The sequence below is a fragment of the Salvelinus fontinalis genome, chromosome 3 (assembly GCF_029448725.1).
Source record: "Salvelinus fontinalis isolate EN_2023a chromosome 3, ASM2944872v1, whole genome shotgun sequence".
Taxonomy (NCBI): Eukaryota; Metazoa; Chordata; class Actinopteri; order Salmoniformes; family Salmonidae; genus Salvelinus; species Salvelinus fontinalis.
In genome coordinates this window covers 72,298,838-72,308,978 of record NC_074667.1, presented here as the reverse complement: position 1 = coordinate 72,308,978, position 10,141 = coordinate 72,298,838, and positions in this window count along the sequence as shown.

Genomic DNA, 10,141 nt, shown 5'->3' with positions numbered 1-10,141 from the left:
GCACTTTGCAACTTTGACCCTGGTAAAACAGGGAGACAGACAGGAGTCAGAAATAAACCATCATGCTCAAATCAAAAGACCCTTAATCTGGAGCAAAGGCTTTATGCAACCCATAGTTGCCCCCCCCCCCCCCCCCCACACACAAAAAAAAACGAACTTCAAAATATAATAATGAGGAATAAAATCTCCATCAGAGCAATATCCTGACAACCAATTGCAGAAAACCCAGACAGGAAACCCAGATCAAGTTATCACACATCTCTTTGTTCTATTCTGGAGTTTATTGTGTCAAACATAGCCTTGCTGTAGGCTGCTGCAAATGAGGTAGAGAGCTTTGACTGAGGGGCCATTGAAGTCTCCCACTAAAATCTCAACCTGACTTGAACGCCTGATCTTGTTTTTACACACATCTGCCTGCTATTGGCACAGATATGTTTACTGTGGGGTACATGTGTTATGCTGAGGTGGTTAACCATGAGGTACTAGACCCGGAGCTCGGAGCTCTGTGTTCTGTGTTCTGAGCTCTGTGTTTTGAGCTCTGTGTTCTGTGTTCTGAGCTCTGTGTTTTGAGCTCTGTGTTCTGTGTTCTGAGCTCTGTGTTTTGAGCTCTGTGTTCTGTGTTCTGAGCTCTGTGTTTTGAGCTCTGTGTTCTGTGTTCTGAGCTCTGTGTTTTGAGCTCTGTGTTCTGTGTTCTGAGCTCTGTGTTTTGAGCTCTGTGTTCTGTGTTCTGTGTTCTGAGCTATGTGTTCTGTGTTCTGTGTTCTGAGCTCTGTGATCACAGCTCTGTGGTCTGTTTTTTTTAGCTCTGGGTTCTGAGCTCTGTGTTCTGGGTTCTGGGTTCTGAGCTCTGTGTTCTGTGGTCTGTGTTCTGAGCTATGTGTTCTGTGTTATGTGGTCTGTGTTCTGAGCTCTGTGCTCTGTGTTCTTCAGTCTGTAAACATGCTCTAATAAGCTGTGTGGTGAACACACACAGATGTCTTTGACGCATGGCCACACACCGTCGCAGCAGCGCCACATGGGGACAGAGCATCTCTGTGATGCAGCTACAGCTGGGTACAGAAGAGAGGTGAGGGGAGGAGAGACTGTGATCATACGCCAAATCCTCACTTGCCTCCCCCCAGAATGACTCTGAAACACACACGACTGCCTCTCAGACAGTAGTCATCCTGTTCTTTGCTGGTTACAATGTCCACTCTGATTTATCTTCCAGTGGTGTGTCCTTTTGAGTCCTCTTTCCCATTCACACCTAAGGCTACTGACAACGAGAGTGTTTTAGGGACAAAGCTTTTTTAGAATGACACCACCAGCTATGAGGGCAGTATGTGCAAAACATGTGGCTATACATGTGTAACACTATGTTTAATGTACTATAGCAGTGTACATTAAACCTCTCCTCAGGGACCCCCAGCCGTTCCAGGTATTTGATCTATTCCAGAGAGAGCACATCTTATTAAACTTGTCAACTAATCATCAAGGCCTTGAATAGGTGAATCAGGTGAGTTAGTTCAGGGCTTTTATGACATTTCTGGTGCTCCCCGAGGAGAGGTTCGAAAACCACTATAGCTATATTATTGGCCATACCAAAAACATATTCACTTCATAAACAGAGAATAGTAATAATCACAAATACATTTTATAAATCACAAATACATTCTCACAGCTGGAGGCTAAAGCACAGCTCTCTTAAAAAAAAGGAAATCAAATTTTGTTGTATTTTAACCGTGCCTCCTCTCTCCTCCTGCCGTGCCTGACCAGAGAGAAGAGGGTGACGGAGGGAGGGGGTGTGGCTGTGGGAGAGCCTAATGAACCTTCTAGAATCCCTCTTCATTATTCCCAGACAGACATCTAACTGCAACTCAGCAGTACAGGAAACCAGATGACCACAGTAGCATCCAGAGCAGAGAGACGTCTCTCCTCCGAAAGGCTTGAATGTCATGCTTCAAGCTGCATTTCCTTCGTTTCGGGAAACCTGCCCCAGCCCCATCCTGTTTTCCATTGTCTCTCCCCTGCCCCTCCCCTGTTCTAGTCTCGGCCCACAAATGCAACTCAGAACAAAAATTGTCCGTCACACTTAAAAAGGCATGCCTATCTAGCGTCAGTGGACAAACCATTACTGAGGGATAGGGGTTCCTTCAAATGGAGGATGTGTTGAGTTTTATTCTCTGTGTCTGGTGAGACCAATATTTTACAGTGCAGCTTCATGGTCGTTGTGGAGGGTTTAAATCAAGTCTGCAGCCCTAAGTTAAGTTCAGGGAGAGGGAGAGATGGGAGGGAGCGAGGATAGAGAGAGAGAAGAGGAGGAAGAGATGGATGAAGAGAGGGAGGATGGAGAATAGTAAAGCCAATCTGCACAGCCAGCAGCCTAGCGTGTCAATCACTAGAGGACCACACGCTCCAAGGATCAGCCCATGGTCAGCTCTCCTCTCAGCCCAGGGTCAGCTCTCCTCTCAGCCGCGGGGGTCAGCTCTCCTCTCAGCCGCGGGGGTCAGCTCTCCTCTCAGCCCAGGGTCAGCTCTCCTCTCAGCCCAGGGTCAGCTCTCCTCTCAGCCGTGGGGGTCAGCTCTCCTCTCAGCCCAGGGTCAGCTCTCTTCTCAGCCCAGGGTCAGCTCTCCTCTCAGCCCAGAATCAGCTCTCCTCTCAACCCAGGGTCAGCTCTCCTCTCAACCGTGGGGGTCAGCTCTCCTCTCAGCCGTGGGGGTCAGCTCTCCTCTCAGCCCAGGGTCAGCTCTCCTCTCAGCCGTGGGGGTCAGCTCTCCTCTCAGCCCAGGGTCAGCTCTCCTCTCAGCCCAGGGTCAGCTCTCCTCTCAGCCTAGGGTCAGCTCTCCTCTCAGCCGTGGGGGTCAGCTCTCCTCTCAGCCGTGGGGGTCAGCTCTCCTCTCAGCCGTGGGGGTCAGCTCTCCTCTCAGCCCAGAATCAGCTCTCCTCTCAGCCCAGGGTCAGCTCTCCTCTCAACCGTGGGGGTCAGCTCTCCTCTCAGCCCAGGGTCAGCTCTCCTCTCAGCCCAGGGTCAGCTCTCCTCTCAGCCCAGGGTCAGCTCTCCTCTCAGCCCAGGGTCAGCTCTCCTCTCAGCCCAGGATCAGCTCTCCTCTCAGCCGTGGGGGTCAGCTCTCCTCTCAGCCCAGGGTCAGCTCTCCTCTCAGCCGTGGGGGTCAGCTCTCCTCTCAGCCGTGGGGGTCAGCTCTCCTCTCAGCCGTGGGGGTCAGCTCTCCTCTCAGCCGTGGGGGTCAGCTCTCCTCTCAGCCGTGGGGGTCAGCTCTCCTCTCAGCCCAGGGTCAGCTCTCCTCTCAGCCGTGGGGGTCAGCTCTCCTCTCAGCCGTGGGGGTCAGCTCAAATCAAATCAAATTGTATTGGTCACATGCACAGCAGATGTTATTGCTTGTGGTTCTAGTTCCGACAGTGCAGCAATATCAACAAGTAATCTAACAATTCCACAACAACTACCTAATACACACAAATGTAAGTAAAGGGTTGGAATAAGAATATGTACATATAAATATATGGATGAGCGATGACCGAGCTGCATAGGCAAGATGCAATAGATGGTATAAAATACAGTGTATACATATGGGATGAGTAATGCAAGATGTAAACATCATTATTAAAGTGGCATTAAGTGACTAGTGAACCATTTGTTAGAATGGCCAATGATTTCAAGTCTGTATGTAGTCTGATGGCCTTGAGATAGAAGCTATTTTTCAGTCTCTTGGTCCCAGCTTTGATGCACCTGTACTGACCTCGCCTTCTGGATGATAGCGGGGTGAACAGGCAGTGGCTCAGGTGGTTGATGTCCTTGATGATCTTTTTAGCCTTCCTGTGACATCGGGTGCTGTAGGTGTCCTGGAGGGCAGGTAGTTTGCCCCAGGTGATGCATTGTGCAGACCGCACCACCCTCTGGAGAGCCCTGTGGTTGTGGGTGGAGCAGTTGCCGTACCAGGCGGTGATACAGCCTGACAGGATGTTCTCAATTGTACATCTGTAAAAGTTTGTGAGGGTTTTAGGTGAGAAGCCAAATTTCTTCAGCCTCCTGAGGTTGAAGAGACTCTGGTGCCTCTCCCTGTGTGGGTGGACCATTTCAGTTTGTCCGTGATGTGTACGGAGAGGAACTTAAAACTTTCCATTTTCTCCACTGCTGTCCCGTCAATGTGGGTAGCGGGGTGCTCCCTCTGCTGTTTCCTGAAGTACACGATCATCTCCTTTGTTTTGTTGATGTTGAATGAGAGATTGATGTCCTGACACCACAGCTCTCCTCTCAGCCGTGGGGGTCAGCTCTCAGCCGTAGGTGGTTCTTAGCTGGTGACTGTTAGCTGGTATACAGAGTGGACACCACATCACGTTCCCCTGTGAAACCTAACAGAGAAGATCTTCCATTTAGTATTTGTGAAGGCTAGAGCTGCCGCTTTCAAGGAGCGGGACACTAATCCGGACCCTTATAAGAAATCCCGCTATGCCCTCAGACGAACCATCAAGCATGCAAAGTGTCAATACAGGACTAAGAGTGAATCCTACTACACCAGCTCAAATGCTCGTCGGATATGGCAGGGCATGGAAACTACAAAGACTACAAAGGTAAACCCAGCCGTGAGCTGCCCAGTGACGCGAGCCTACCAGACGAGCTAAATGCCTTTTATGCTCGCTTCGAGGCAAGCAACACTGAACCATGCATGAGAGCACCAGCTGTTTCTGGACGACTGTGTGATCACTCTCTCCATAGCCGATGTGAACAGGACCTTTAAACAGGTCACCATTCACAAGGGCATGGGGCCAGACGGATTACCAGGATGTGTACTCAGAGCATGCGTGAATCAACTGGCAAGTGTATTCACTGAAATGTTCAACCTCTCCCTGACCGAGTCTGTAAAACCTACATGTTTCAAGCAAAGCACCATGGTCCCTGTGCCCAAGAAAGCGAAGGTAACCTGCCTAAATGACTACCGCCCCGTAGCACTCACGTCGGTAACCATGAAGTGCATTGATAGGCTGGTGATGACTCACATCAACATTATCATCCCAGAAACCCTGGACCCACTCCAATTCGCATTCCGCCCCAACAGATCCCCAGATGAAGCAATCTCAATCGCACTCCACGTTGCCCTTTCTCACCTGGACTAAAGAAACACCTATGTGAGAAGGCTGTTCATTGACTACAGCTCAGCGTTCAACACCATAGTGCCCTCAAAGCTCATCACTAAGCTAAGGACCCTGGGACTAAACACCTCCCTCTGCAACTGGATTCTGGACTTCCTGACGGGCCACCCCCAGGTGGTGAGGGTAGGCAACAACACATCTGCCACGCTGATCCTCAACACCATCATTAAGTTTGCTGACACAACAGTGGTAGGCCTGATCACCGAAAATTATGAGACAGCCTATAGGGAGGAGGTCAGAGACATGGCAGTGTAGTGCCAGAATAACAACCTCTACCTCAACATGATCAAGACAAAGGAGCTGATTGTGGACTCCAGGAAAAGAAGGGCCTAACACGCCCCCATTCACATCGACGGGGCTGTAGTGGAGCGGATCTAGAGTTTCAAGTTCCTTGATATCCACATCACCAACAAACTATCAAGGTCCAAACACACCAAGACAGTTGTGAAGAGGGCATGACAACACCTTTTCCCCCTGAGGAGACTGAAAAGATCTGTCATGAGTCCCCAGATCCTCAAAAAGTTCCACAGCTGCACCATCGAGGGCATCCTAAGCTGTTGCACTGGCAACTGCTTGGCATCTGACCGTAAGGCGTTACAGTGGGTAGTGCGTATGGCCCAGTACATCACTGGGACTAAGCATCCTGCCATCCAGGACCTATATAATAGGAGGTGTCAGAGGGAAGCCCATAAAATTGTCAGAAACTCCAGTCACCCAAGTCATAGACTGTTCTCTCTGCTATCGCATGGCAAGCGGTCTAGGTCCAAAAGGCTCCTTAACAGCTTCTACCCCCAAGCCATAAGACTGCTTAACAATCAAATGGCCACCAGGACTACTTACATTGACCCCACCTTAGTTTTTACACTGCTGCTACTCGCTGTTTATTATCTATGCATAGTCACTTTACCCATACCTACAGTTGAAGTCGGAAGTTTACATCGACTTAGGTTGGAGCCATTAAAACTTGTTTTTCAACCACTCCACAAATTTCTTGTTAACAAACTATAGTTTTGGCAAGTCGGTTAGGACGTCTACTTTGTGCATGACACAAGTAATTTTTCCAACAATTGTTTACACACAGATTATTTCACTTATAATTCACTGTATCACACTTCCAGTGGGTCAGAAGTTTACATACACTAAGTTGACTGTGCCTTTAAAAAGCTTGGAAAAATCCAGAAAATTATGTCATGGCTTTAGCAGCTTCTGATAGGCTAATTCACTACATTTGAGTCAATTGGAGTGTACCTGTGGATGTACTTCAAGGCCTACCTTCAAACTCGGTGCCTCTTTGCTTCACATCATGGAAAAATCAAAAGAAATCAGCCAAGATCTCAGAAACAAAATTGTAGACCTCCACAAGTCTGGTTCATCCTTGGGAGCAATTTCCAAATGCCTGAAGGTACCACGTTCATCTGTACAAACAATAGTACGCAAGTATAAACACCATGGGACCACGCAGCCGTCATACCGCTCAGGAAGGAGATACATTATGTCTCCTAGAGATGAATGTACTTTGGTGCGAAAAAGTGCAAATCAATCCCAGAACAACAGCAAAGGACCTTTTGAAGATGCTGGAGGAAACAGGTACAAAAGTATATATATCCACATTAAAACAAGTCCTACAGTGGGGCAAAAAAGTATTTAGTCAGCCACCAATTGTGCAAGTTCTCCCACTTAAAAAGATGAGAGAGGCCTGTAATATTCATCATAGGTACACTTCAACTATGACAGACAAAATGAGGAAAAAAAATCCAGAAAATCACATTGTAGGATTTTTTATGAATTTATTTGCTAATTATGGTGGAAAATAAGTATTTGGTCAATAACAAAAGTTTATCTCAATACTTTGTTATATACCCTTTGTTGGAAATGACAGAGGTCAAACGTTTTCTGTAAGTCTTCACAAGGTTTTCACACACTGTTGCTGGTATTTTGGCCCATTCCTCCAAGCAGATCTCCTCTAGAGCAGTGATGTTTTGGGGCTGTTGCTGGGCAACACGGACTTTCAACTCCCTCCAAAGATTTTCTATGGGGTTGAGATCTGGAGACTGGCTAGGCCACTCCAGGACCTTGAAATGCTTCTTACGAAGCCACTCCTTCGTTGCCCGGGCAGTGTGTTTGGGATCATTGTCATGCTGAAAGACCCAGCCACGTTTCATCTTCAATGCCCTTGCTGATGGAAGGACGTTTTCACTCAAAATCCCACGATACATGGCCCCATTCATTCTTTCCTTTACACGGATCAGTCGTCCTGGTCCCTTTGCAGAAAAACAGCCCCAAAGCATGATGTTTCCACCCCCATGCTTCACAGTACGTATGGTGTTCTTTGGATGCAACTCAGCATTCTTCGTCCTCCAAACACGACAAGTTGAGTTTTTACCAAAAAGTTATGTTTGGAGGAAGAAGGGGGAGGCTTGCAAGCCAAAGAACACCATCCCAACCGTGAAGCACGGGGGTGGCAGCATCATGTTGTGGGGGTGATTTGCTGCAGGAGGGACTGGTGCACTTTACAAAATAGATGGCATCATGAGGTAGGAAAATTATGTGGATACATTGAAGCAACATCTCAAGACATCAGTCAGGAAGTTAAAGCTTGCTCGCAAATGGGTCTTCCAAATGGCCAATGACCCCAAGCATACTTCCAAAGTTGTGGCAAAATGGCTTAAGGACAACAAAGTCAAGGTATTGGAGTGGCCATCACAAAGCCCTGACCTCAATCCTATAGAAAATTTGTAGGCAGAACTGAAAAAGCGTGTGCGAGCAAGGAGGCTTACCAACCTGACTCAATTACACCAGCTCTGTCAGGAGGAATGGGCCAAAATTCACCCAACTTTTTGTGGGAAGCATTTGAACCAAGTTAAACAATGTAAAGGCAATGCTACCAAATACTAATTGAGTGTATGTAGACTTCTGGCCCACTGGGAATGTGATGAAAGAAATAAAAGCTGAAATAAATCATTCTCTCTACTATTATTCTGTCATTTCACATTCTTATAATAAAGTGGTGATCCTAACTGACCTAAATTAGGGAATTTTTACTAGGATTAAATGTCAGGAATTGTTAAAAACGGAGTTTAAATGTATTTGGCTAAGGTGTATGTAAACTTCAGACTTCAACAGTACATGTACAAATGACCTCAACTAACCTGTACCCCCGCACACTGACTAGGTACCGGTCCCCCCTGTATATAGCCTCGGTATTGTTATTTAATTGTATTACTTGTCATTAAATCTTTTACTTTAGTTTATTTGGTAAGTATTTTCTTGAGTCTATTTCTTGAACTGCATTGTTGTGCTTGTATGTAAGCATTTCACGGTAAGGTCTACCTGTTGTATTTGGCGCATATAGACACATACAATTTTATTTTATTAGTAATGTGTCCCTGTCATTGCACTACTGCTGGGATCAGTGATTAAACTGACTCTAGTATTGAATGGTCTCAGGAATGACTTGAGATGTATAGATTAAAACCGCAATAAATTCTCATACAGGCCTGAGCCATACATCACAGTGGAAAGCACAAGCTTATCCATCTATCCCTACATCCATCTATCCCTACATCCATCTATCCCTCCATCCATCTATCCCTACATCCATCTATCCCTCCATCCATCTATCCCTACATCCATCTATCCCTCCATCCATCTATCCCTCCATCCATCTATCCCTCCATCCATCTATCCCTCCATCCATCTATCCCTACAATCATCTATCCCTACATCCATCTATCCCTACAATCATCTATCCCTACATCCATCTATCCCTACATCCATCTATCCCTACATTTATCTATCCCTCCATCCATCTATCCCTACAATCATCTATCCCTACATCCATCTATCCCTACATTTATCTATCCCTACATTTATCTATCCCTACAATCATCTATCCCTCCATCCATCTATCCCTACATTTATCTATCCCTCCATCCATCTATCCCTCCATCCATCTATCCCTACATCCATCTATCCCTACATCCATCTATCCCTACATTTATCTATCCCTCCATCCATCTATCCCTACAATCATCTATCCCTACATCCATCTATCCCTACATTTATCTATCCCTCCATCCATCTATCCCTACATCCATCTATCCCTCCATCCATCTATCCCTCCATCCATCTATCCCTCCATCCATCTATCCCTACAATCATCTATCCCTCCATCCATCTATCCCTACAATCATCTATCCCTCCATCCATCTATCCCTACATCCATCTATCCCTACATTTATCTATCCCTCCATCCATCTATCCCTCCATCCATCTATCCCTACATCCATCTATCCCTACATTTATCTATCCCTACATCCATCTATCCCTACATCCATCTATCCCTACATCCATCTATCCCTACATTTATCTATCCCTCCACCCAGCTATCCCTCCATCCATCTATCCCTACATCCATCTATCCCTACATTTATCTATCCCTACATTTATCTATCCCTACATTTATCTATCCCTACATTCATCTATCCCTCCATCCATCTATCCCTACAATCATCTATCCCTACATCCATCTATCCCTACATCCATCTATCCCTACATTTATCTATCCCTACATTTATCTATCCCTACATTTATCTATCCCTACATTCATCTATCCCTCCATCCATCTATCCCTACAATCATCTATCCCTACATCCATCTATCCCTACATTTATCTATCCCTCCATCCATCTATCCCTACATCCATCTATCCCTACATCCATCTATCCCTACATCCATCTATCCCTACATCCATCTATCCCTACATTTATCTATCCCTCCATCCATCTATCCCTACATCCATCTATCCCTACATTTATCTATCCCTACATTTATCTATCCCTACAATCATCTATCCCTCCATTCATCTATCCCTCCATTCATCTATCCCTCCATCCACCACCTCACTAATAAACAAGGGGAGCGACTAGGGGAGGATGAGGTAATCATGGCATGGGTTTACGGGAGGCGAAGCGAGAGCTTCTCTCTTAATGAGGTA